The 25,630-nt window shown below is 48.4% G+C and overlaps 1 long non-coding RNA gene across 1 annotated transcript in view; it reads right to left on the bottom strand.

The window, feature by feature from the left end:
- Positions 1-424: 424 nt before the first annotated feature.
- The window catches only part of LOC144152258 (uncharacterized), a 73,044-nt gene continuing 47,838 nt past the window's right edge, over positions 425-25,630 (bottom strand). The window contains exons 4-5 of the long non-coding RNA XR_013319120.1: positions 14,216-14,299; positions 425-573 (exon numbers count right to left, since the gene is read on the bottom strand). This is a non-coding gene — a long non-coding RNA (uncharacterized LOC144152258). The remainder of the gene's footprint in view (positions 574-14,215; positions 14,300-25,630) is intronic.

A 25,630-nucleotide genomic window follows, 5' to 3' on the forward strand; every position in this document is an offset into this window, starting at 1 on the left:
CGTCAATATAGCCGACGCCAACGGCGGTGGCCACAATCTTGCTGTCTCTGTAAGGTAGTGCCTCCTATGGTGAAACATTCTGCTGCTTCAATATTACTGGTGGCACAGTATACAGGTGATTTTTGAAGAACGAATAGTGAGAGCAACCTTTGTGCCTTTCAGTGGCAGCGCGCTCGCTTCGAGTAATTTGTCCCCTCATTAATTTACAACCTAAGTGCGATGATCCCAGGCCACAAAAAACAGCTTTGTCTGTATAATGTGATATTTGCAACAAATTTGTATGATTGCCATGTAAAATACTTTTTGCGTCTACAGCAAATAAACAAAAAATTACAAGGCCAGCATTGTAGGAGTAAACATTTTATTTTGCCCGCGCAGAAGCCAGAACTGCTTCAAAAACCGTTACTTGCACGAAAACCGCCAGTCACATTTATACATCGTAGTTTATTAAATCGTTGCAGCTGCTTGAATAAACCGAGTAGTTCTTGCCCCGACAAGTTGTGTTGTATTCTTTTTCGCAATTTGATATGTTTTTGTTAATGGTGCTATGCCAGGCATGGAGTTCGCAATGTTCTGAAAAGCGGAGTAGAAATACAGTTACTATTGAATGTTAGATGGGGTGAAGTATATTTAAAGTTTGTATTGTTGTCTTGAACCTCAAATTGTAAGTCCCCAATTATTGCAGGAGCTTACAACTCCATGTCGTTTCAAGCCAATGATGCTGTGAGCACCGCAGATATTTTATGTAGTTTAAAATGAAATGAAACATTAAAAAACGAGCGCTAATCACATTTAGTTTTCCATGGACAAAGTGTTGACATTAAACAGAATGGATATTTCGACAAAACAGTCCCAATCTTTGGTGCACACTTGATTTGGTGCATGTAAAAACTAAGACTAGCCGTTCAGAAAATGCTCAATAAAATACACATGGTTGTATTCGTCCCCTATAGACATGACCTTTTATTCGCAATACATATGTTCGGTCAGAAACATCATTCGCTGCCAAAACCTCACTGCAATCCAGTGTTTTGCCACAAGGTACAACCCGCCGCGGCGGCTCCGTGCCTAAGGCGTTGCGTTGCTAAGCACCAGGTCGCGGGTTCTATTCCCGGCCACGGCGGCCTCTTTTGTGATGGAGGCAAAAAGCAAAAACACCGATGTGTACAAGATTTCGGTGCACGTTAAAAATCCCCAGGTGGTCAAAATTAACCCGGAGCCCTCCCCAACGGCGCGCCTCATCGCCTGCGTTGCGTCGGCGCGCTAAACCCTACAATCATACTATTACAACGTCTGTTATCTTTCAAACATGTCATTACACCACACAATATTCATTAGATTGGAAAGGAAATTTATTTTTATCTTTATTGATGCCTTTCGTTTGGTAAAAGTGATTTGAAAAATGTGTCTGTTTTTTAGGGGATGCAGTATGCATACAAACATTTGTAATGCTCCTTTTGCACACAGGTCAAACTCTCACACTAGTTTTTTTCTCTAGCTTCACAGAGAATCTGTGATAGGATCTGTTTTGCCTGTTCGAGAACTACGCACCAACGTCAGAAAGGTGTGTCGTGCATTTTTTTATAATATTCTATGCTTGCATATTTACATCTAATTGTGTGGTATATTCCACTAGTTTATTATATTTATAACACTTGTTATGCAGAATGTTGCGGAAATAATTTGTTAAAAACCAGCATGCTTATTTAGCCTTATGTCGTGCCGTGGTCAATGTAAAGACATATGTCATGGGAGATCACAAACAAGGTTAGCTAAGCGTTTTCCAACGTGTGATAGGGCGAGAATAGTTAGTGACCCGCTCCGAACTTGGACCTTATGAAAGTTTGCAAAACGTTAGAAACTATGTGGGACGTTTGAGTTGAGTTAAAGGACGCTTATGGGGCCTGAGTGAAGCATTCATGCTTCTACTGCTACGTCTACCTGAATGGTTTCTGAAACAAGGAAGCAGCGACTTCTTTGCACACGCTGTTTCCTGCAATCCCACCTACCATAGAACCTCCCGCTGACGCAGTGAGCGCGGCAAGTGCTTAAGCAGAGTGACGCTTGCTATTACGTTTTAGCGAAAAATGTAATCCCAAGTTTCATCTTGGTTGACTCTTATTACACAATAATATTCGTTTACAATAACAGAGGACAGAAAAAAATTTACGGGGGAACATAACGTTTTCTGTGATGTTAGAATGCATGAGCTTTTCTTATTGCTAAAATGTGGACACAAATGTTCGGGTGGCTGTGTTTACGTCATTGCCAAATGGCAAATTTGTATGGAAATGGGGCTTCCCACGGGTCCTGTTATCACCACTGACCAAAACCTGCGGTTAGTTATGATGCTCGGGCTATATATCGCATCAGTGTAGGTGACCTGAAAATTGAGTACCAGGAGTGGCAGACAAGATCGAAATATTTCTATGCCAAGCTGCAGGTATGTGTCGACGAAGTAAGACCAGAAATCGCCACATTAAGGATAACGTTGGCACGTGTCAACCGAATTCCACCAAATACCTTCGTCTGCAGCCATTTTACCCGCGCGCAGCTCTCTGACACGGCATCGCCAGTGATAATGTCAGGCCTCCGAATACCCTTATTCGCAGCCACTTCGGACGTTACGCCTGGATATACCATTTTAGGCTCCCAATCGGCTGAGAATATTAATGAATTTTTGATGCTACGTACAGCCAAAGCGAACTCTGATAACATGTACTGGTCAAGGGGCTCAGTGATACTACTTCTTGTCCACCTGGGTCACGGAATTCATGGGCGATGCTCACCCATAATGCAACGTATGCTGCCCCATGGCAGAAGCCAAGAAGTCCCAATTTAAGTTCTGTGCTTTAAACTCACGAATACCTCACTATAGCAAACACAAAACAAGACAGGTCAATATCATCAATGGTGGTGCCAAACGCTATGCTATCGCAACAGATGGCTCGCATGTGCCAGGTTGTTTGCGAGACCTTGGAACACCTGAGTCATCTTTAATTGCTAGCTGAGCTTTCATGGCCGCCCTTGGAGCGTCCATAGATACCATGATGTGAACAGCATGTCGAGACGTTATTAATCGGAGAGCTGATCTCGCAAAAACGCTCGCCAGAAGGGAGGCTTCAAAGACACAAAACCAACAAAGAAAGCTCCGTTTAGCCTTTAAAAATAAAGTGGCAACAAGCATTGCCGTTTGGTTCTCTAGCTGTTTGTCAAACGCCGGCGCGACTAAAAAAACGTACGTATGCCCCTATTTCGCAGCTTAAAACTGTGTGAGGCTTTTTAAACCCAGTTTGTTCAGTGGTATTACTTTGCACTGTAGGAAGTGAACTGTTTGTCACTGAAAAGCAAATAAGGTTTTGGTCAGTTGAGCCGCAACAATGGTCACCAATTTTTGTCCTGTACCGTATACCTTAAAAAGCTCAGAGGAAACCTAAGCAAATTTGACGCCTTTTTATGTCTCCCGATATTTTGAGGGAGACGTCAATTCAAAGCCTGGGTCGGCAGCTTTCTCTGCCCATGCAGCAATCGCATGGTGCGTCGACGGGTTCAGGGGCACCCGTGATGAGGGGATGCGGGTGAAACCTTCACAGGAATATCAAAATCTGCAAGCCTACTTACGAATTGCGCAGGCAATCGGTAAAGGATGTCGGCAAAATGTCCGCGCCTATCCGTGCCGCTCTCTAACAAAGCAAAAAATTTGGCTCCAATCTACGCTGTGCAGGTGGCTGGAAAGTAAAGCTTTAAACGACCCGAAAAAGAATTTCCCTAGCGACGTCACCTGAATTCACACACGTGGCTCCAAAAAGAGAAAAACCAGAGATTATGCCAGCCATTACCTGGATTTCGCAGGTGCAGCGTCCCGAACGCGGCCGCAGCGTCGGCCACGGGCAGGCTAGAGCGGCGGATGCCGCCGCTGTAGCTTGGCCGTGAGTCGGGAGAAAGAAAACGGAGGAGCGTCTTTCTATGGGTGAGACAGCGGAACCTAGCCATCCTGATATGCTAGCTTGAGGCTACACAACGCCTCGACACAAGCGCAAACACCAAAACAATTGGGCATGTGAGCTTAGTGATTCCCATTTATACCTAATTCAACTAGTTAGTTTAGTAAGTTGAGATGCTTGACAAACCTCAGGGAACTTTTATAATCGCTATTAAGCAGAACCAGTTGCTACTTTCGCCTTTTGTAATACCTCTTTACCATTTCAGAGACTGCTCCCTCTATCGTCCTATAAAATTTTCTAATTGCTTCTATATTCGGTATCTCACCAAATAAGATGAAATGGGAGGTTACTGACCCAAAGTCAAGGTTAGTTTTTTTCTGTCATGTACAGCATTGTGTACATATCGTCACAGGGGTCAGGAGCGTCAAGTAGCGCTGAATATTTCCACGTACGTATATATTAGCGTGATATGCGTTGTTTCTATATATTTGGGACCACAATTGTTTTAAGAAGACGCGGCGAAAGAGTTGAAAAAAGCTAACCTGCTGAAGCCGTCGCGTGGGTCGCCCATTTGTTTGTTTACGGTTGTATTAGTTTTATTACCCACTAGCTCGCCCTTGTGGGCGTACAGAAGCAATGTGCGCGCGCACAGTGACCGGACTGTTATCAACGACACCCCCTCGCCCGTGCGCGGGCGAGAGGGGGAGTCGCCGGCCGGTAGTGCCACGAGCCGGAAGAGACAAGCCACCACCGCCAGCCACCTTCCAGGAGCCCGCACGGCAGCAAGCAGCCAGTCTCCGTCCTGTCGGGCCGTAAGCCTCCGGACATTGAAGTGCTTTGGTAATGTGCGTTGTTGATTGTATCTTCTGCGCCATTTATATTTCGTTTCCACTGCTTCAGTAAAGCCCCTTGTTCCTTTCGCAATGTTCTGTGCTGTAATGTTTTGACGAGGCTGTTGCCTGAACCCCCCTCGGTAGGCAGGATTACCTACAACCTAAAATCTTCAGTGTTAAAAGAAGGGTATAAAACTATTGTCATGAAGTCAAGGACGACGCAGTTGTCTTGAAGGAGAAACGCGTTTATTGGAGCGAACTTGTGCTCCCCTAACAGCTCGAAATAATACAGAGGCGGCGAAGCAGCGGTCACCAAAGTGACCAGCACAGGCGAGTGCCGTCGAATGAATGCCGCGGCGTCTACTCTGCCTATATCTTTCACCGCAAGTGTTTCTGGAAACGTCGATTCACAGACAGAACATTGTATATCACAGAAGGTTATTCGGGGCTAGTGACGTTAGGGCGAAACAGTCTGCTTATCTGAATGTGATAGCCCGTGCAGCATAAAAGTAAAGAATGTAAGACACGCTCCGTTTGGAACGCAGATAACACAGCCGGGTGTGGCCCGGCAGGAAAAACAAACAATAAATAACCAAACCCATACATGGTTCGCAGTATTACCCCCCTCTAAGAGTGCATCGACCCGATGCTAAAATAAAACACAGTCCGAACGAACAACAAAAAAAGTCCGTCATCTTGCAGAGTAAGGCTTCAAGCGAACTACGTGGACGACTTCGGGCCGCGTGCGTCGCCGTGATGTTCCGGAATCACCATCGTGGATCACCTCGTAAGTAAGTTGGCCGACACGTCGTAGAATCTGGTAGGGTGCGAAATACCGTCGCAGAAGTTTCTCACTTAGTCCGCGTCGACGGATGAGAGTCCAAACCCACACGCAATCCCCAGAATGGTACTCGGCGTCGTAGGTTGTACCGCCCGGCATCCACCAGCTGCTGGTCCGTTGTACGAATTCGAGCCAGCTGGCGGGCCTCCTCCGCACGCTGAAGGTATCCTTGGACGTCGGCGTTGATGTCGTCGTCTTCTACGTGTAGAAGCATGGCGTCGAGCATCATAGTCGGCCGTCTTCCGTAGACAAGCTCGAACGACGTCATCTGCGTAGTTTCCTGGATAGCCGTGTTGTCCGCAAAGGTGACGTACGGTAGCACTTCGTCCCAAGTCTTATGTTCAACGTCGACGTACATTGCCAGCATATCCGCGATTGTCTTGTTCAGGCGTTCCGTTAGTCCGTTCGTTTGGGGGTGGTACGCGGTCGTTCTACAGTGATCCCTGTTGCTGTAGCGTAATATCTCTTGCATCAGCTCCGCAGTAAAGGCCGTTCCGCGGTTCGTGATTAGGACTTGCGGGGCTCCATGTCGCAGCACAACTTGCCTTATGAAGAACTTTACGACTTCTTGTGCAGTACCCCTCGAAATTTGGCGGTCTCTGCGTAGCGCGTCATGTAGTCTGTCGCTACAACAATCCATTTGTTCTCGGATCGGGATGTAGGGAAGGGGCCCAGAAGGTCCATTCCAATCTGTTGGAAGGGCCTAGATGGGACGCCGATCGGTTGCAGAAGTCCGGCGGGTCTCGTCGGTGGCGTTTTTCGCCGCTGGCAGTCACGGCAGCTCCGGACGTAGTGGGTGACGTCGGATGCAAGGCGGGGCCAATAGTACTTCGCCTTGATTTTCCCAATTGTGCGAGCTATGCGGAGATGTCCGGAAGACGGGTCGTCGTGGCACGCTTCAAAAATTTCGTCACGAAGATCTGCCGGGATCACAAGAAGAAAATTTGCTCTCGTTCCGGGGCTGAAATTCTTCTTCGCGAGGACGGAGTTTTTCAGGCTGAATGCAGGTAAGTTGCGTTTGAAGGCCCTGGGCACGGCGACGTTGCATCCTTGGAGGTAGTCAATCATGACGCGTAGATCGGGGTCGAGACGCTGCTGGGTGGCCAGGTCTCTCTGTCTTCAACGCACTGTCTTCATCGGAGTCCTGTGGTGGTGGGTAGACGGGGGCACGGGACAGGCAGTCGGCATCGGAGTGTTTCCTCCCGGATTTATAGACTACTGTAACGTCGAATTCTTGCAGGCGCAAGCTCCACCTACCAAGACGGCGACAGGGGTCCTTCAAATTGGCGAGCCAACACAGCGCATGGTGGTCTGTCACAACCTTAAATGGTCTTCCATACACGTATGGGCGAAATTTTGAAATGGCCCAGATAATCGCAAGGCAATCTTTCTAAGAGGCTGAGTAGTTTCTTTCTTTCTTGGACAGACCACGGCTGGCATAGGCGATTACTTTCTCGCACCCGCTTTGCTTTTGTACGAGGACGGCACCCAAGCCTATATCACTGGCGTCCGTGTGCATTTCCGTTTCGGCATTTTCAGCGAAATGCGCTAGCACAGGCAGGCTTTGCAGGTATTGTTGCAGCTCGCAGAAGGCTGTTTCTTGGGCATTTTCCCAGCTGAAAGGGATGCTATCTTTCGTCAAGCGGATGAGTGGCTCCGCAATGCGGGCGACGTTTGCGACGAAGCGCATGTAGTATGCGCATAATCCGAGAAATCTCCGCACACCCTTCTTATCTTTCGGTCTTGGGAAGTTCGCTATGGCGGAAGTTTTCGCCGGATCAGGCCGGACTCCCGCGGCGTTAACGACATGGCCCAAAAACGTGAGTTCCTCGTACGCGAAGCGGCACTTTTCAGGCTTCAGCGTTAACCACTACGTACGGATCGCCTCGAGTACAGACTGCAACCTTGCAAGGGGTTCGTCGAAAGTCCGGGAGAATACCACAACATCGTCGAGGTATACGAGGCAGTTGTGCCACTTTAGGCCAGTTGTGCCACTTTAGGCCAGCTAGAACCGTGTCCATGACTCGTTAAAACGTTGCTGGCGCCGTGCACAGTCCAAACGGCATCACCTTGAACTCGTATAGGCCGTCCGGGGTTATAAATGCAGTCTTCTCTCGGTCTCTCTCGTCCACTTGAATTTGCCAGTAGCCGGTCTTCAGATCCATCGATGAGAAGTACTTCGCGTTGCACAGGTGGTCGAGGGCGTCGTCAATTCGGGGTAGGGGGTAGACGTCCTTTTTGGCGATTTTGTTCAGTCGCCGGTAGTCAACGCAAAACCTTAATGTGCCGTCTTTTTTCGTCACGAGTACGACCGGGGCAGCCCAGGGGCTTTTCGACGGCTGTATCATGTCGTCGCTGAGCATGTCGTCGATTTGAGTCCGGATGGCTTCCCGCTCGTGTGAAGAGACGCGGTACGGTGACTGTCGGGTAGGTCGGGCTCCATCTTCGGTTATTATTAGGTGCTTCGCCAGAGGTGTCTGACGTAGTTTTGAGTTCGACAAAAAACACTCTCTGTAGCGTTGCAGCAAATCCAATAATTTCTTCCGTTCTTCTTGCGGTAACGCAGGATTCACGTCGACGGGATTCGGAAGATTGAAGGTCTCTTCGGGTGCGCGTTCAAAGTCGGCAACCGCGATCACGTCACCTGCTTCTTGCGTTTATTTGAGGTACGCAATTGCAGCGCCCCTGTTTAAATGTTGGTATTCCTCGCTGAAATTAGTGACCAAAACTTGGGATTGGCGTTGCGTAAAGCGCGCAATGCCTCTTGCAACGGAGTCACTGCGGTCGAGGAGCAACCTTTCGTCAGTCTCCACGATAGCGTCGACTTCAGGAACAGCATTTTCACAGCAGACGGTGATCATCAAGCTTGCGCGGGGTGGCAGGGTGACATGAACATCGGCGATCCTTAAGAATGGTGTTCGGGGTTCGGTTCTGGCGTCATGGAGTGATCGGAGGCAAAAGTTATGGACTTGGTCTGTAGATCAAGTATTGCACCGTTGTCCGTCAAAAAGTCCATTCCAAGAATTACGTCGCGGGAGCCGTTAGGCAAAATGGCAAACGTCGCAGGGTACGCGGTGCCGTCTAAGGTGACGCGCGATGTGCACGTTCCACTTGGCGTCACGAGGTAGCCTCCTCCTGTGCGAATGTGCGGACCGTCCCATCTGGTCATAACGTTCTTCAGCTTAGACGCAAAAGGTCCGCTCATGACCGAGTAGTCGGCGCCCGTGTCTAGGCGGGCGACTACTTCAAAGCCGTCGATGGGCAGCTAACGTCGGACGCTGCCTTCTTCGAGGTCCGGGTGCGTCGTGGCGTCGTATCTTCGTTTCTGCGTGTTGACGGTCGGGCACTGTGCGTCATGGTCTTCGTTGTATTCTCATCGGCAGGTTCGGTCATGTCGGGTACATGTCGCGCCGTTTTGCTGTAGTCGTGGTCGGGAGTCACGTCAGGGTTAGATTGGATCGTCGGTGTCGGGGCGTGTCTTGAATCATGGTCATCAGCGAATCGCTGCGTCGTTGGAGGGTTTTCATTTTTCCGTCGTCGTGAAACTTTACCTCCCGAAGTTGCTGCTTTTTAGTTTCCCCCGCGTGGGCTGGGGGACCTTCCACGTGAGAAGTCAGCAGTGCTGCGGCGGTTCGGTGACTGGTACGGGTAGGGCGACGCTGAACGGTTGAAGTGGGCTGGTCCTCGGTTGGTGTTGGAGAGGTATTCTTCGATCTCAGCAGAGCGCTGGCCGTATCGGGGGCGTGGGGCGTCGACGGAGAATCCTCGCAAACAGAGCCTCTTGTAGGGACAGCGACGGTAGATGTGGTCGGCCTCTCCGCAGTGGTAGCACAGCGGGCGATTATCGGGCGTTCGCCACACGTCGGTCTTCCTTGGCGTCTGGTATTGGTCTACAGGGCGTCGGACGGGCGGCATTGGATGGTGATATGGCTCGGGCTCTTGACGACGGATTGTAACAGGGCGGGGTTGACGAACAGCCGAGGAGTACGTCGTGGCTTGTGGTTCGCGGGGTGCTTCCGATGGCGTAGAAGTTCCCAGTGCGTTTTGAACTTCTCTGATTACGTCGGTCAGGGAAGCCACTTGATGTTGCGGCGTCGTCGGAAAAAGCTTCCGAAGCTCCTCCCTGACCACTGCTCGGATGGTCTCTCGCAATGTATCGGAGCTTCCATTTGCGACATCGATGGTCTCCGAGAACAGCGCGTTGACAGGGCGGTCGTACTGCCTCATTCGAATTTCTAGCTTCTTGTCCATCGCGGCCGCATCAGACTCGAATTCCGCCGCTGTCTTCGAAGGGTTACGGACTAGACAAGCAAGAAGCTCTTGCTTCACTCCTCGCATTATAAACCTGAGCTTCTTTCCCTCGGTCATTTCAGGGTCCGCCTGACGAAAAAGCCGCTTCCTCTCCTCAACGAAAATCACGACTCCTTCGTTGGGGGGCTGCGTTTTCGAGTTTCAAGCAAAAGTGCAGCTCGCTCTTTTCTCACCACGGTAGTGAAGGTCTCAAGGAACTCCCTTTTGAATTGGGTCCAGTCGGTCAAAGAGCTCTCATGGTTCTCGAACCAAGTTCTAGCAGCATCTTCTAAGTAAAAGAAGACATGCCGGAAAGTTTCTTCGTCGTCCCACCTGTTGAAGATGCGGACGCGCTCCAGCTTCTTCAACCATTCTTCGGGGTCTTCAGCGGGGGCTCCCCGGAACAATGGCGGTTCTCGGTGCTGCTGCAGGATGATTGGTGACGTTGTTTCTTGCACCATGGTGTTGGTTGCAGCGTTCCTTCTCTTGGGCCCTTCTGGCAGAAGACCGAACTCGGGTAGCAATCCTTGCAGTCGGCGACTTTCTCTGGTTGGACTGACTTGACGGCTTCCAGATGTCGTAGAGAGCATAAAGGCGTAGTACCCAGCACCTTCACCAGATGTCACGAAGCCAAGGATGACGCAGGGTTAGAAAAGAAACTGGAAGAAAGTCAAGTAGGGTTTAGCCTAACCCATATGCTGCAAGGCGAAGTGGTACAACAACATATTCCGGGAATGTTATACGCAGACGACATTGTTCTTTTAGCTGATAACCAAACCGATATGCAGCGGCTAATAAATATTTGCGGCCAGGAAGCCACTGACCTCGGATTAAATTTCAGTGCAGAAAAATCAGGAATAATGGTTTTCAATGACGCTACCACCGACGTAGTGTCTGATTGATTGATTATAGGGTTTAACGCTCCGACGCAACGCAGGCGATGAGGCGCGCCGTAGTGGAGGGCTCCGGATTAATTTTGACCACCTGGGGATCTTTATCGTGCGCCGAAATCTCGTACACACGGGCGTTTTTGCTTTTCGCCTCCATCAGAAAAGCGGCCGCCGCGGCCGGGAATCGAACCCGCGACCTCGTGCTCAGCAGCGCAACACCTTAGCCACTGAGCCACCGCGGCGGGTCCGACGTAGTGTCTATCCAGCAAGGCGAATTACCTAGAGTGAAGGAATATAAATATTTGGGAGTGTGGATAAACGAAGGGGATAAGTACTTAAGTACTCACGAGGAGCAACTTAAGGTTAAGGGAAAGCGAAACGCAGCTATAATGAAGCATAGAGCTCTGTGGGGGTATAACAAATATGAAGTAGTAAGAGGAATGTGGAAAGGAGTAATGGTTCCGGGTCTCACGTTTGCGAATGCTGTACTCTGCTTAAAATCAGACGTTCTATCAGGCCTTGAAGTAAACCAGAGAACGGTAGGACGTTTGGCCTTAGGCACGCATGGAAAAACACTAACGAAGCAGTTCAGGGAGATATGGGCTGGGCATCGTTTGAAGTTAGAGAAGCTCAGAGTAAAATATGCTTTGAGATGAGGTTGAGGGCAATGGATCAACGAAGGTGGGCAGCTAAGGTTTTTAGGTACCTATACTGGAAAAGCGTGGACACGCAGTGGTTAAGAAAGACTAGAAGGCTAACGATGAAATACGGAAAGAACAGTGGGCAATCCAAAACAGCCAAGGTAACCAAAAAAGAGGCAAGGCAGATTGAAACGAATAAATGGAGGGAAAAAATGGAAGCTAAAACGTCGTTAGAGATGTACAGGGCTGAGAAGATGAACATCAGAAAGGAAAATTTCTACGATAATTCCCAGGGCAGTGCTTTGCTTTTTGAGGCTAGAGCAGGTTGCCTGCGAACTAAGAGTTTTGTGGGGAAGTATTCACAAAATGATGGGGTATGCGTGTTATGCGGAAAAGAAATAGAAACTATTCGGCACATCGTGTTAGAATGTGAGGGTATCCATCCAAATCTACATGAAGGGAATATTGGGCTTTCAGAAGCCGTAGGATTTAAGGGTATCACAGAGGAAGTTAACTTCAAGGCTGTCGAGGGGACGAAAACAAGATTAGAATGCTGGTGGACGAAAAGCAGAGAGGGGAATATTGCCTAGGACAGTTACCACCTGTAACAGGAAAAAAAAGTATTTTGTGCCTAATAAGCTTTTTGTGTCTGCCCTAAGCAGCGCTAGTATTGAACCAAAAGTGTAAAACATAGGTATATTAGTCCTTTTTGGTAAGATGACATGTCATCACCCCGATACAAAGGGGAAACCAATAGAAATCATCATCATCATCGCAGTTGTCTTGAAGGAGAAACACGTTTATTGGAGCGAAATTGTGCTCCCCTAACAACTCAAAAGAATACAGAGGCGGCGAAGCAGCGGTCAACAAAGCGACTAGCACAGGCGAGTGTCGTCGAAGGAATGCCGTGGCGTCTGCTCTGTAGGCTTTTATCTTTTGGCGCAACTGTTTCTGGAAACGTCGATTCACATCCAGAACATTGTAGATCACAGAAGATTATTCTGGGCTAGTGACGTTAGGGCGAAACAGTCTGCTTATCTGAATGTGATAGCCGGTGTGGCATAAAAGTAAAGAATGTAAGACGCGCTTTGTTTGGAACACAGATAACACAGCCTGGCGTGGCCCGGCAGTAAAAACAAACAAACAATAAACAAACCCATACATGGTTCGCGACACTATGATAAACAAACGAAAACGTTGGATTTGGTGTTGCTTTTTGTAATAAAACCGCAGGATTGAAACGTACACCGTTGTGCACATAACGTTGTAAGGGTTAAAGCACAACCGAATTGGCATTCACCTATTTAAAAACCTGAGTCCCATCGGGTGGCGAGCAGTGCGTAAAGGGTAGGGTTCCTCTGGCGGCCAATGTCTGTATGTGGTTTGTACATTTTGTTTTCCCGCCTGCAAACCAATCCGTAAGGTAAGTTTGCTGTACGACCACTTCATTCCGTTGGGTATGGGTTAGGCTGGAGGTGCTGTCGAACAAGTTAATGAAGCCGTGCGAAGGCACCGCGCAATGGACAACCGTCGCTAATGCAGATGACAAAGCGTAGTGCCGACGCCGCCGCCGGCGAGCAGGCACTCCCGCTCGGGGAACGCTGGGTAAAGTGGTTGCGCGATCTCTAGCGTGCTCCGCGAGTGAAACCCTCCGCCCGCCTCCTCCCCTCGCCGCCGCCTCCGCCGCGTTGGAAGTGTTTTTGTACCGCACGCCACGAAAGAACTGTTGTCTTCTAGAGCTAGAAAGCTTTTAAAGAGAGCATGATGCTAGAGCTGACATCTCTAACGAGGGTGCCTTTGCCAGTGAGATAAATCGAAGCGCGTTTCACCAGGTGCATCTGTCTCGACTGATGGCATGACCCCCACGACAGCTTGTACGTTTTCTAGAATGAACTCTGCAGACGGTAACGGGTGGCAAAATACTAAAGAATGGAGTTGATGGTGAAGAAGTCCAAAAACTGGTACACAACAAAAAAGCAGCAGGCAGCGAGTATCGCTGAAAACCGAGGCTACGTGACCACTGCACGGCTGCACGGTATACAATGGGTTTAGCAGAACCGCCGTTTTGCGGAAGAATGTTTGCTCATCGAGGGAAGCCTCCGTTTCGCGATATTATATGCAGAAGTCTAAGGCTATCCTAAAGATTCACCAATGGATACTTAATTATTAATTCTTCTAAATGTTTTCTGTGCAATAATGTGCGAAATGGCATTTTGTGGTTGAGTATTGAAAAAACTGTAGGGTACGGCGAAAGCAGTTCGCGGCTCTAAAAATGTTGTTTTGAGTGCGAGAACTGATCAGAGCTTGAGTACAATTGTGTATGGCGCTGACGCTGTTTCTCTAAGCATAATACCGACCTTCATTATAAATACTAACTTGATGCCTGCATCTTCTCCTTCTTTTACTGCATTCTGCGTAAGTAACTGGAAAGAGTTTGCAGCCTGTTCTAGCATCGTTAAATACAGTCCTCAGCTAAACTTATATCAGGTTCTTATACTGTAAAAAACACTTGTATATTATAAGAAATGGTTTTTATGAGAGAAATCGTTCATTGTTTATTCTCTCAACCGGTCTACCACCAGACAGTTCCAAACCCGCGTGTTTCAGCGAAACGAACTAAAGGTCATTTATTTAAAATACAGCTAAAAGGAATAAACCCCTACTCAGTGAAACCCATACACACAAGCGATTCTAAATAGTGATCGATCGTTTTCCTGCATTTCTAAGTGGTGTATACAGTATTTCAGCTGTAAAGAGTTACAAAGAAAAAACTCACCGTTTTGAGCCAGTTTGAATGTTAAAACGCCACACTTTTCATTCCCGTTCCAGTACTGCAAAGTGTAATTGATACCTCGGCCTCCTGTGAAAATAAATTTATTATACAAGGTCAGCATGAGTACACATGTATTTAAGGCTTAAAATTCTCAAGTTCCACGGAACATCTCGGGCAACACATTGCAACGCCTCAAAGGCAACCAATACGCCTTTATTTGGTGCAATAATTAGTGTTTCTCTGCACTCGAATTATCCCCAATCAAGTCGCAGCATAAAAGCACGGCACATGCAAGAAAACTATGATAACAGCATACAATAGCAGAAGAGACTACGGGCCGCCGCGTCCCGGTGACATGGTGGTGCTTTATTTAGAATATGGTGATGCGTGAAAGACGAACTGCTTGAGATAGTTCTGCTCACGCGATGTCGAGCAACGATGTGGAGGGTTTCATCAGTGCGTCAGCAACGATGATTATAAAGTTTCTACACAGACAGTAACATTTTGAAGGCCAGTAATAAAGACAGGTTATGGTACGTTGAACCATCGACGAACCTCAGAGTGTGAAGGAAAAACCTCCGCAGAATATCGCATGGTTTGTGAACTTACAGTCCATCTTCCACGACTTATTTCGAAATGTAACGTGCATGCTGCGCGTCTTCGCGCAAGCAAATTCTTGTAGGAATCATAGACGCTACTATTTTGTCATTGAATAGTGAAAACCAGTCTCATCATGGTATTTCAGCAGATATCTTGTTATGCCAAAAAATTAACCGCAGAACATTGGCGCAGCTAGCACTAGTGGTGCAATGCTGGAGACAGCAGAGCTGACGGCCCCTCTATTTGTCTGAGGCTCTGCTTTTTCATTATCACGAGCATCAGCAGCCCACTGGGTCCACTGCAAGACAAAAGCCTCTCCATCGACCTGCAACCGCATTTGTCCTGCACCGCCCGATTCAGTTGTTTGCTTAGGAATGGCCTTACTTGCCCCTCCGTTGAGTGATTGGCGTCCCCCCCGTTTTAGACCCGGCTTTCGGCGGCCACTGTGGCACTGTGGATTGCCATTTCTCCAATGATATTTTCTACTGGTGTTTGTCTCCTGATCCAGGAAGCTCGTTTTCTCTCTCTTATATTTACTCAGAACAATATATGTTCCATGGTCCGTTGAGCCGACATAAGTTTGCTTTACGTGGTTTAGTAAGGCAATCCATATTTTATTATCTCATATTTATTTGTGAACTTGCCTCTGAAAGTTTTATATGATTGGTAGGCGCAGATCATTTGGTCTGCCGCTTTTCACATCTCGCCCGAAGTGACCGCCTGAGCACGTGCTAGAAACCGCGGTAGGTCAAAAGCCGACGCCCGCTGTACAAACACAAAGGTAATGCTGGGCGGAACATTGGACCCCATTGGTCGTGAGCACTAATGTAAGTTAAGTGTGCCTCGCTAACATGAACAGGGCGAGACCTCGCAGTGTTTACACATGCGCAATTGTACAATGGCTTTCTTGCTACAAAGCTCCTATATGTGCTTCAAATGCTTCACTGTATAAATTGAGGCGTTCGGGCACAACTTGAAGTATTTGCTATATTTGTTTGGGGTTCTCAAGGGCAAACTATACCAGTTACTTCTTCGTTTAAAGGCTAGGGGTGTTGGGCTCAGACATTTGTTTGTACGCGAACTTGTGTCGCGTTTTTTCTGATACAAATTTATTGGGCTCCCAATTTCACTAACGGTAGCTCAGCAGCGCATAGGTTTCTATTTACTTTTTTTCTTGTATGTGCGAACGAGATTAATACGAAACCAGGAAACAGAATTCCTTAAGGAGGTTGAGGCAAATTTTCACTTTTGTTCCATGCTTTATACCTTTCAATATCTTATCAGTATGTCAGGAAAACCTATAACGAGCACTGTAATTGACGGTCTATTCCCAGTGCATGTTTATCGCCAGCCTTAGTGCAACCAAAGGCGAAAGCGTTTTTCTTCGAGCTTCATTCTTCCGCACTCCCAGTTTAAACATGGCTGCACATAAAGGAAATGTCTATTTTTTGGTCGCCCAATATCGCAAATTATCTCAACCAGAGACAACTGATCATTTCTTCTGTAGCGCCATGACGGAGTGTCCTTCTGGGATGTTTTGCAGCGGACGTTAGAGAAGCATTTTCCAATTACAGCATTCCCACCTTTTATTGATGTTAATTTGGTGCCCCATGACAGATTTGTTTGGCTGGGTTTGTACAACTTGTGGCAGTGCCTCATGACTGATCGGAATGCGGAACCTCCAAGGCCAACTAAGTCCAGTTTTCGTGAGCTGCCTGCATTGGCAACGACTGTGTATGGAGCGCGGAATAATCCACCGGACTGGTTGAATCTTTTGGATGCGTGTGTCGCCTTGCCTGACTTTTGAAGGTCGCAAACCGCAGTTGAAATTGTGTGCTTCTCCATCGAAGCCCATTAGCTTTTGTGTTGTCGCTTAGTCGTTATGCGTGACCGCTCGTATGAATAGATTTCCCACCTATTAAAGAAAAAATAGTTCATTCGGATAGACGCATGGTTTCCTAACTCGTGGGACCCTGGTCTACTTCCGACCAAGGGAGCGTTTTTTTTTTCAATTGGCTGCACATGTTATTCCCCAACGCTACTAAATTTATACACATCGGGATTTATGTGTGGCCGAGAGGTTAGGTTGCTGGTTTCACGACGTAAATGTCGAGGGTTTGATTCGCGGCACCTCCATAACCACATTTTGTTCCTTCAGACCAGTGCTAATGGGTAGGCTGGACCGATTTGTGTGGGACAGCTCTGCGGTTAAAAGTGCAGATATAATCTTTTTTCTGCCTTATCAAAGCCACCGAATTATTTCTATCCCTTTTCGGTTCTATTTAGACAGAATGAGCCTTTCTCATTTTAAATTGTGAATATTTAATATCTGCTTCCGTAGTGACTTTCCCACAAGAGAAACAGGAGACGTTTAGCATTGCTTTTCTAAAATGCAAGTTTTCGCGACTAATATCTGTGATGTTACAGTAAGCCATCATCATCGGTCGGAGACATCAATCGCGTCTTTAAAATCGCGAAGCAACGCACGAAAGGACACGCTTTGATTATTGTCGGTGATTTAAATGCCCATCACACCACCTGGGGCTATCAGCGTGATAACAAAAAGGGCCAGCAACTCCATGATGCCATCCGGAACAATAATCTGCATTTATGCAATGCAAGCGACACTCCTACGAGAATACAGAATAGTGTCTCCAGAGACACTTCCCCTGACCTTGCTGTAACATACGGCATTAAAGATGTCATCTGGGAATGCCTAGAAGAAACACTCGGAAGTGACCATTATGTCATTCAACTGCAACTTCCGCATCACGAAACCCCACCACAGAGAATAGGAACTGCCCGCGTCACCGATTGGCGAAAGTTCCGAGAAAGAGCTCCAACGAACCCCATTGATGACATTGAAAAGTGGACTGAAGAAATGTTGGAAGCTGCGAAAAAGCAAACTAAATAACTGCCGCTCACCCAGGATTGTCCCGCCGTAGATGCCCACCTACTGCACCTTTGGGAGGCCCGACGAGGGCTAACAAAACGGTGGAAAACTCGACGAACTAATCGAAAATTACGGCTCAGAATAGCCCGACTAACGCAAGAAGCTGCAGACTATGCATGTAAACTTAGCCAAGAAAATTGGTCTGATTTCTGCACGAAACTGCAGGGCACACTCGGCACCCGACGCACGTGTCATCTCCTTAGATCCCTAATGGGAACTAAGGAAAGTAAATCAGTCACAGCCCACCAACTAAAACGTCTTATCCACAACTACGACGGCATGGAAGAAGATCTCCTTGAGGAAATCATGAAACCATGGCAAGACGTAACTAATCCGACCCCTTCCCCTCTTCAGCCATACAACGGTGCTCCAAACCCTGAAATGAACAGCCCTTTCACCCTAGTGGAAGTTGAAGCAGCGGTACGAGGTTTAACGAGAAATACTACGCCCGGGAAAGACAAGATTCCAAACAAGTTGCTTCGAAATCTGGACGCCGCAGCGTTAGAGACCCTTCTAGACTACATTAATGAACATTGGACAACCGGCAATATCCCTCCTCAGTGGAGGATTGCAGATATTACCTTGATACCGAAACCTAGAAAACCGCTAACCCCTGCTAACCTGCGACCTATTTCCCTCACTTCTTGTGTTGGAAAGGTACTAGAACATATGGTTCAAAATGGCCTCTCCCCCTACACTGAAGATAATGGGCACTTCCCCAACACCATGAATGGGTTCCGCCCCCCCTTTTCCACACAAGACATCCTTTTGCAGTTGAAGGAAGAGATCATTGGCCGGCTTTCTAATACACACAAGAGGTGCATCCTGACCATGGACATTAAGGGCGCCTTTGATAATATCAGCCACCAAGCCATCCTTTAAAAACTAACTTCTATCAACTGTGGGCAACGAATGTACGACTACGTCGCAGACTTCCTGACCGGGCGCACAGCAACAATAGGAATCGGTCACCTTCGATCGACGACATTCAGCACAATACCCAGGGGCACCCCTGAAGGATCTGTGATATCGCCGCTTCTTTTCAACATAGCGATGAAGGACCTTCCCCCTCTTAGACATCCCGCATCTCCGGCACGCACTGTACGCAGATGACCTCACCCGCTGGACCTCCACAGGATATATAGGTGAGCATTAAGATGCTCTGCAAACAGCCATAGAAGAGGCGCATCTTTATCTGCGGGCTAGAGGTCTCGAATGCGCACCAGAAAAGTCGGCACTCCTTGCTCTAAGTAGTGGGACGGCTCAACGAAAGAAGCGGTGCATTCCGGATCCGGAAATACACATAGCAGGAAAACCAGTCCCAAAGGTATCCCATCTGCGCATTTTGACTTACAATCCCCCAAAATGGATCAGGCCTCCACGCCATAGCCATACTAAAAAGGACGCTCAGTCAATTGGCTCACTTAATACACCGCGTATCAAATCGCCGATTTGGATTGCAAGAGTCTGACACCTTGCGCATGGTGCAGGCAATACTAGTCAGCCGGACGGCGTACGGTGCGCCGTACTTGGCTCTCAAAAAGAGTGAGAAGGCAAGATTGAATATCTTTATCCGCCAAGCATATAAGACCGCCATAGGATTGCCCTGCAAGACATCGACAAAAAAATTGCTTCAACTTGGATTACACAATACCTGGGAAGAGATAGAGGAAGGCCATCATACCTCTCAAATAGAACGCCTCAAATTAACGCCAACAGGACGTGCGACCCTAAGAAGATTGCACTATAAAACGCCGCCAATACAAGACCACAAGGTTAGGATTCCCCTACTTATTCGACAGAACATCAGGGTAAGGCCACTACCACGCCACATGCACCCAATTTACAATCAATCTCGCAGAATCACACGAGCTAGGGCCATGGACATAAAGTATGGGCGAAACCCGACCACAAGGTACACTGACGCGTCCCCTTATCTGCAGCGACAAGCGCACGCGGTATGCGTCACCAGATCAACAGGGCAAGAAGTGACCTGCCTCACCGTCCGTACAACGCAGACGGAAAGCGCAGAGGAAGTGGCTATTGCTCTAGCCGCAACGACTAGCGAGGACGCAATCACAGTGCTTACGGATTCGCAAGCAGCGTGCCGCAGCTATCTACGGGGACGCATCTCCATAACAGCCCTCCGCATCCTCGAAACCAAGGGTCAGCTACCTGAAATAGAAATCGTCTGGGTAGCCGGACAGACATCCCTCGCCGGTAATGAGGCGGCCCATGCCGCTGCCCGCGCGCACGTACACCGGGCCATTATCTACGAGGGACAAGCCTCGCCTGCTGCTCCCAAAACAGAACCTCTTGTCAAATATGGAGACATTCTGGCCCCCTATCGCCAAGGCAGAAGATTATTCCCGGCTCCACATCCCCAGTTATCAAGACAAGAAGCCACCAGCCTGAGAAGGATACAAACAAACTCCTATCTCCATCGCACCCTCCTTCACGCGATCTACCCCACCATATACCCGGCCACCTGCAATTCATGTCCCTTGCCGGGCACGCTATACCACCAAGTATGGGAGCGTGGACAAACCCCAGGCCTACCCCCCAACCCTTCCCCCTCTTACGAGCAGTGGGTGGCCTGCCTGAAAAGTCCAGACCCTGGGACTCAGCGTATACTGGTGAAGAGGGCCTGGACTGCCAGCCAAGCCCAGGGCATCCCGGACTAGGGACGCCCCCCACCGGGCGGGTGCCCTAACAGCAGCACCAGCGCTCGTGGAATAAACATTTATTCCTCCTCCTACCGAGCGCAGGGATTCAGGAGTGAATGTAACGTCACTGTGGGAACTGTATAAAACACGACTGTCAAATAAAACCAAGTATGTTGTGAGAGCAGGGGATACATCTGAGCAACTTGAATCTTTTGATCGAATCAGCGTTCCCCGATCGCTGGACGCGACATGGCGCCACAAGTAGAATGGACCTCCCCTTCCTATTCGGGTTTGTGGCTCTCACCCAGCAGTCCGCCAGCACGGTGACGGCCCTGATCTGCACGCTCAGTAGCGGCGGCCCTGCCACCGTCTGCGCCATTTACCTTTGGCTAGACTTCCGAGTAGCAACTGTGGATCGCGTCCTGCTATGACTACTGCTAAGCATCAGGGCTCCACAGCAAAACGAAGGTAGCCCAGGTGAGGACGCTTTTGCACACCGTGGTCAGGAAGGCGGAAAAATTTTGCAGACGTTCGATCTTACCATGCCAGTTTTAGGAAGTTACGCTGTAGTAAAGGAAAATCATTTGCCGCGCAACGCTCGACGCATTGCGAATTTTTTATATCGACGACAAGTGGCATGCGTCAAGGTCCAAAAATCGCTGCTCACACCGATCAAAATCAGAAGCAAGACCGAATACAAGTAGAAAAAGAAAAGTTCATGGAACCTCGCACTCCCGCGTAAGACTTGAATGGCAAAGTTGTTGTAGGGTGAGTATTGCCGCACAGACAGTTAGCTTTCAGTACCATCGGTTATTTGCATTGTTGCGGTGCTAGTAATCGTCGTGATATGCATCGAAGAGGTCGTCGTCTTTTTTTGCAGCGAGCAGTGGATGGAAAGTACCCCTCAGCATGGCAGACTTCCACCAGCTCAGCTAACGAAAGTTACAATAAATCGTGCAAGGCTTGAACCGCAACGAAGCGGAGAACTGAAAGGCACATAACCATTCATTTGTACCAGTTTGACATTCTTTATTTACATGTTATGTCATTGCTTCGCACTGTGGTAGTAGTAGTAATCGTGATATGCATCGATATCGCCGTGCTAATAACGCCAAGCATTACATGCGTGTAGCGCTTTACGACAGCGCTGTTTTTTTTTTTTTTTTTTTTTTTGCTGAAACTACAGCGTGAGCCGCGGACTAGGTAGTCACCGCGAAACACGCGCTTGCGAGCGCTAGGCATTTTCTTGCTGTTCGCACTGTTTGCTAGTTGTTTTTTTTTTTTTTTGCTTAAGCTGCTGCGCGTGCGGGAACTCTCCGTTGTCACCTCCAGGCAGGCGCCCACGAGCGCTCCGCATTTTCTCTGCATTTTTTTTCCAACCACTTGTGGCTTGTGCAACCGTCCGAAATTTAAAAAAAGTACATAGTCTATGAAAGCACCATTTGGTATCACCAGAAACAAGGAGCTCAAGAAAGCGTGGACGGGTTTATCACCACTTTGCGCGAGCTAGCTGACCGCTGCGAATTTCCATAGTTTTGAAAGCGAATGATCACAGGCACATTTGTCGTCGGCCTCCAGGACCCACAACTAACGGAAGCTCTTCACATTGATGCCACTCGTACGCTAGCTACTGCTGTCAGTGTTGGCCAGGCTCAAGGAAACAATTCACTGACAGCAATTGGTACTCCTGGCCGTGAGGCAACAACTCGCGTCGTAGGCACGGTCCAACGAACACCAAAAAAGCCGTTGATCAACCGGGAGGAGTGGCCACAGAACAGCAACGGTAGTCCCTCCAGCAATTTTCACTGAAACAAGGGCGACTGCAAGGGCGCCGATTCTGTGAACGTGAGAGTCACGCAGGATCCAGTTGCCCGGCATGGTCAGCATGCTGTAGTCACTTAGAGTCCGCGTGCATTTCGTCGTTGGCTGGCACAAGACAAGGAGAAACAAACTGGTGGCATGTCTGTGCGAAGAGGAGCACGGCAATTTTTTTCTCTCGGGGCAGTCCACTGCTCAAATTCCCGAATATCCGCAAGTACGTTTTTACAATGCACGCGTATGGGCGAAACTTGATCGCGTACACTAAGTCACTGTTGAGCCCAATTCTCTTGTACGCCACAAAGCTCAAGCGGTGCTGCCAAGCATTGCAAATCAGTGCCTCGAAGTTCAGGGATGCTTTTTTGGTTATATTGTTTAGAAAGGCAAAACAACGCACCAAATATTGCACGTTGTAGAGTCCCTGCAGTTTGTTTTGCTAGGGTTTCCAGACATTGAAGCTCTCGGTGTGGTGCAATTTGTTGATGTGATTGACGGTAAACAGCACGACTACACCTATACCCAACCTCTTTTGGATTACGCACGATGTCTGTTGAATACACTATCGCATGAACTATGATGAATTTTTACACCTGAACGGACTACGAACCCGCTAAAGAACCCTATCGAACAAGAATTTGATAGGGTCAAAAGCGAAGTCATTGGAGACAGACGGCCCGTATTGTAATGAGCCCAACGACAGACCACAGACGGTGAGCGGAAATGGTGACAGTGGTAAAAGAATCAGGGGAAGATCGAATATGCGTAGACCCAACCCAGCTAAACGAGAGCCTTCTACGTGAACAGTTTGCGTTACCAACTGTAGACGATGGCCTTGAGCACTGGCTATGACCACATAGTTTTCAAAATCGGTAAATCGGGAATCGGTAGAGCACGAAAGGGAGGTGGGCTTTCACAGGATCAGTTAAATGGTTATTCTGCATCGATATTAAATGCACATCGCTATTTATGTTTCGTCGGTATGGCACCATCAGACTTATCAACATTAGGCACTGGACTGCAAACGCCGGAACACTGCCGAAACCCGAATAAAACCACACACGCTCGCAAACCAGGCGCACGAAACCGAACGGGTTGCCAGCGAATCGTTTGGTAAACTCACGGTCCGCTGCAATGAAAGAGCGTGATTTGCAGGGCTTACGGGTGGGTGCGCTTTCCGAGCGACGACCTAGTGGCGTGTCGCTCTCGCAAATGTGCGACCGTTGCGTCCCTGCTCCGTGGAGTGCACGGCAGACGGTTGCGTTGCGACGAGCTCAGGTGACGACAACTGTCGGCGCTCATTAGCATCGTGATGCACTATTTCACTTCCCCTCTCTCAGACGGCAGCACCATCTAAATAGAAGATGTTATATGAAAGATATACGGCGCGTTCATACGGCTGTATGCGCTTTAGCTGAGTAGCGGACTCGGTAAAGCACCTGGAACCTCCCGTTGCGGTGACAAACCACCCGGCTCAAATCCTATCGCTGCCATGTTTTTCTGGCGATGTCATTTCCGTTTGGATACGATGTCAGTCCCAACTTGGTGGATCCCCGCATAAAATACTTTCGTGTTAAAAAGACGATTCGCTGCACAGAGTGCTCCAAAGCCTCGCTAAAGCCGTCATGACACTCAATCGGGGAAAGTGTTCCTTTTGTGTCAGTATGGTATCGTTTGTACGGTACGTAAGGGAATCGTCTGGAATCAGGCCTCACTCCAAGAAAGTTCGCGCCAGAAACGAGATGCCTACAACGTGATATGCAGCGCCACGTAGTCCAGGCCCAACCCAGCAAAGCTCGTTATCGCCTTTAAAGGGGCGCTGCAAACCCACATTCTGTGGACCTGCCCCCCAAAACCTCTATCCCCGATTCACCACAGCTGAGCAGTGGAGAGAAGCACTGGCATCCCACTACAGGGAGGTAGAGACCTCCCTGATCGCAATGGCCGCCTCGGTCGTCGTTGGGCTCATTACAACGACCACCAACTTCTCATGCTAAAGACAAGTTCACTTTAATAAAGTTTTCTATCTCTCTCTCTGCAGCACTTTACCACCTTTTATGAAATCCTAAATGCCTGCAGAGCGTTGTCCCCCAACATACCCAGTACTTAGATTAGGGGGTCGCAAAGCACCTCAACAAAATATTACTGATCTACGGCATGAGATAACTATTAAACTCGCTAAAAAAATTTCTTTCTCTCCCGGTCTTGACGTTCTTCGGCTCCTCGAATTACTTCACTAAGGCCATGTAGCGGCTGTTGGCCGGTGTTTATTGTTACAGCAATGAACGCTTTTTTACAGCAACTTAAAAAGAGCCAGAAAAACGAAGCAGAAACGGAACGCCCATCTCTTGCTATGAGCAAATCACGCAGCGTCGCTCCGCTTTGGCGAAAACTATAGCTTTCGCAGTGGGTCCAGACGAGAAGGAAAGACTGAAAGTGTTTATCGAAAGTGTTGCAGGGTTTTTTTTAAAAGAAATGATCACCTCGGTGCAATGCGTCGCAAAATTAGACCCCAAGCTGCGCACCAATCTGTCTGCCACCGCATCGGCAGTCGCTCTCGGCTGTGTCCTGATACAAGTGCAGTCGGACGGGCAAAGGCCGCCGTTTGTGAATCACTCTCAATCGATAACACCGCCGAAGTAACGGCACGCACAAACAGAAAATAAAGCCCTGGCGCTGACGTCAACGCTCCCGAAGGACCGGACACGACACAAGGTTTGCTTTTGTAGACGATAGACAATCGTTATGAAAAATATCAATATTAAAACTTAGTGTGAAAACCCGGCACCTCACGTAGTTAAGGAAACACTCCCGTTCATTTCATATTGTATTCGTTGCAACTTATTCACCATTCGTTGAGAAGCAGACGACGTGGCATAGTGATTACTGTTATCAGCACCGACCGAGGGGTCGTTCGAGCTGATCAAAGTAATCAACGACCACGGGTCGGGATGTTTGAATATACGGAGGCAATGTCATGAGCCTTCACGTCACGTTGCAAGACGTTCTATCATCTAGACCGTAGTTACGACCGATGATCTCCCAAACTGACAACCAATATGTTTTAGCTGCTTAAAGGAGCCATGAAGAGAAAATGCAAGTTGGTTTTATTCGAAAGATTTCGTGTTTTATAGTGCCCCCAGCGCTTGTCCGGATACAAACGGCGCTTTATTCACTGAGAAATTAAACAATTCAGGTTAAAATTTTGATTTTCCCGCTCAATCGTGCGTTTTCGCGGTCCCAAGTGACATCACTGGAACCGACCGCTCTGCAGCCTAGAGTACCTTCATTCACGCATTCGCCGTACAGGGTAGAGACACGTATACGCTGGTGCCGCCATTTTCGGTTGCTCGCTCGCAGCCGAAGCAAGTCATTGTGTCAAAA

This window comes from Haemaphysalis longicornis, unplaced genomic scaffold (genome assembly GCF_048455015.1).
Source record: "Haemaphysalis longicornis isolate Haplotype H1 unplaced genomic scaffold, Haemaphysalis longicornis Haplotype H1 scaffold_9, whole genome shotgun sequence".
NCBI classification, from domain to species: domain Eukaryota; kingdom Metazoa; phylum Arthropoda; class Arachnida; order Ixodida; family Ixodidae; genus Haemaphysalis; species Haemaphysalis longicornis.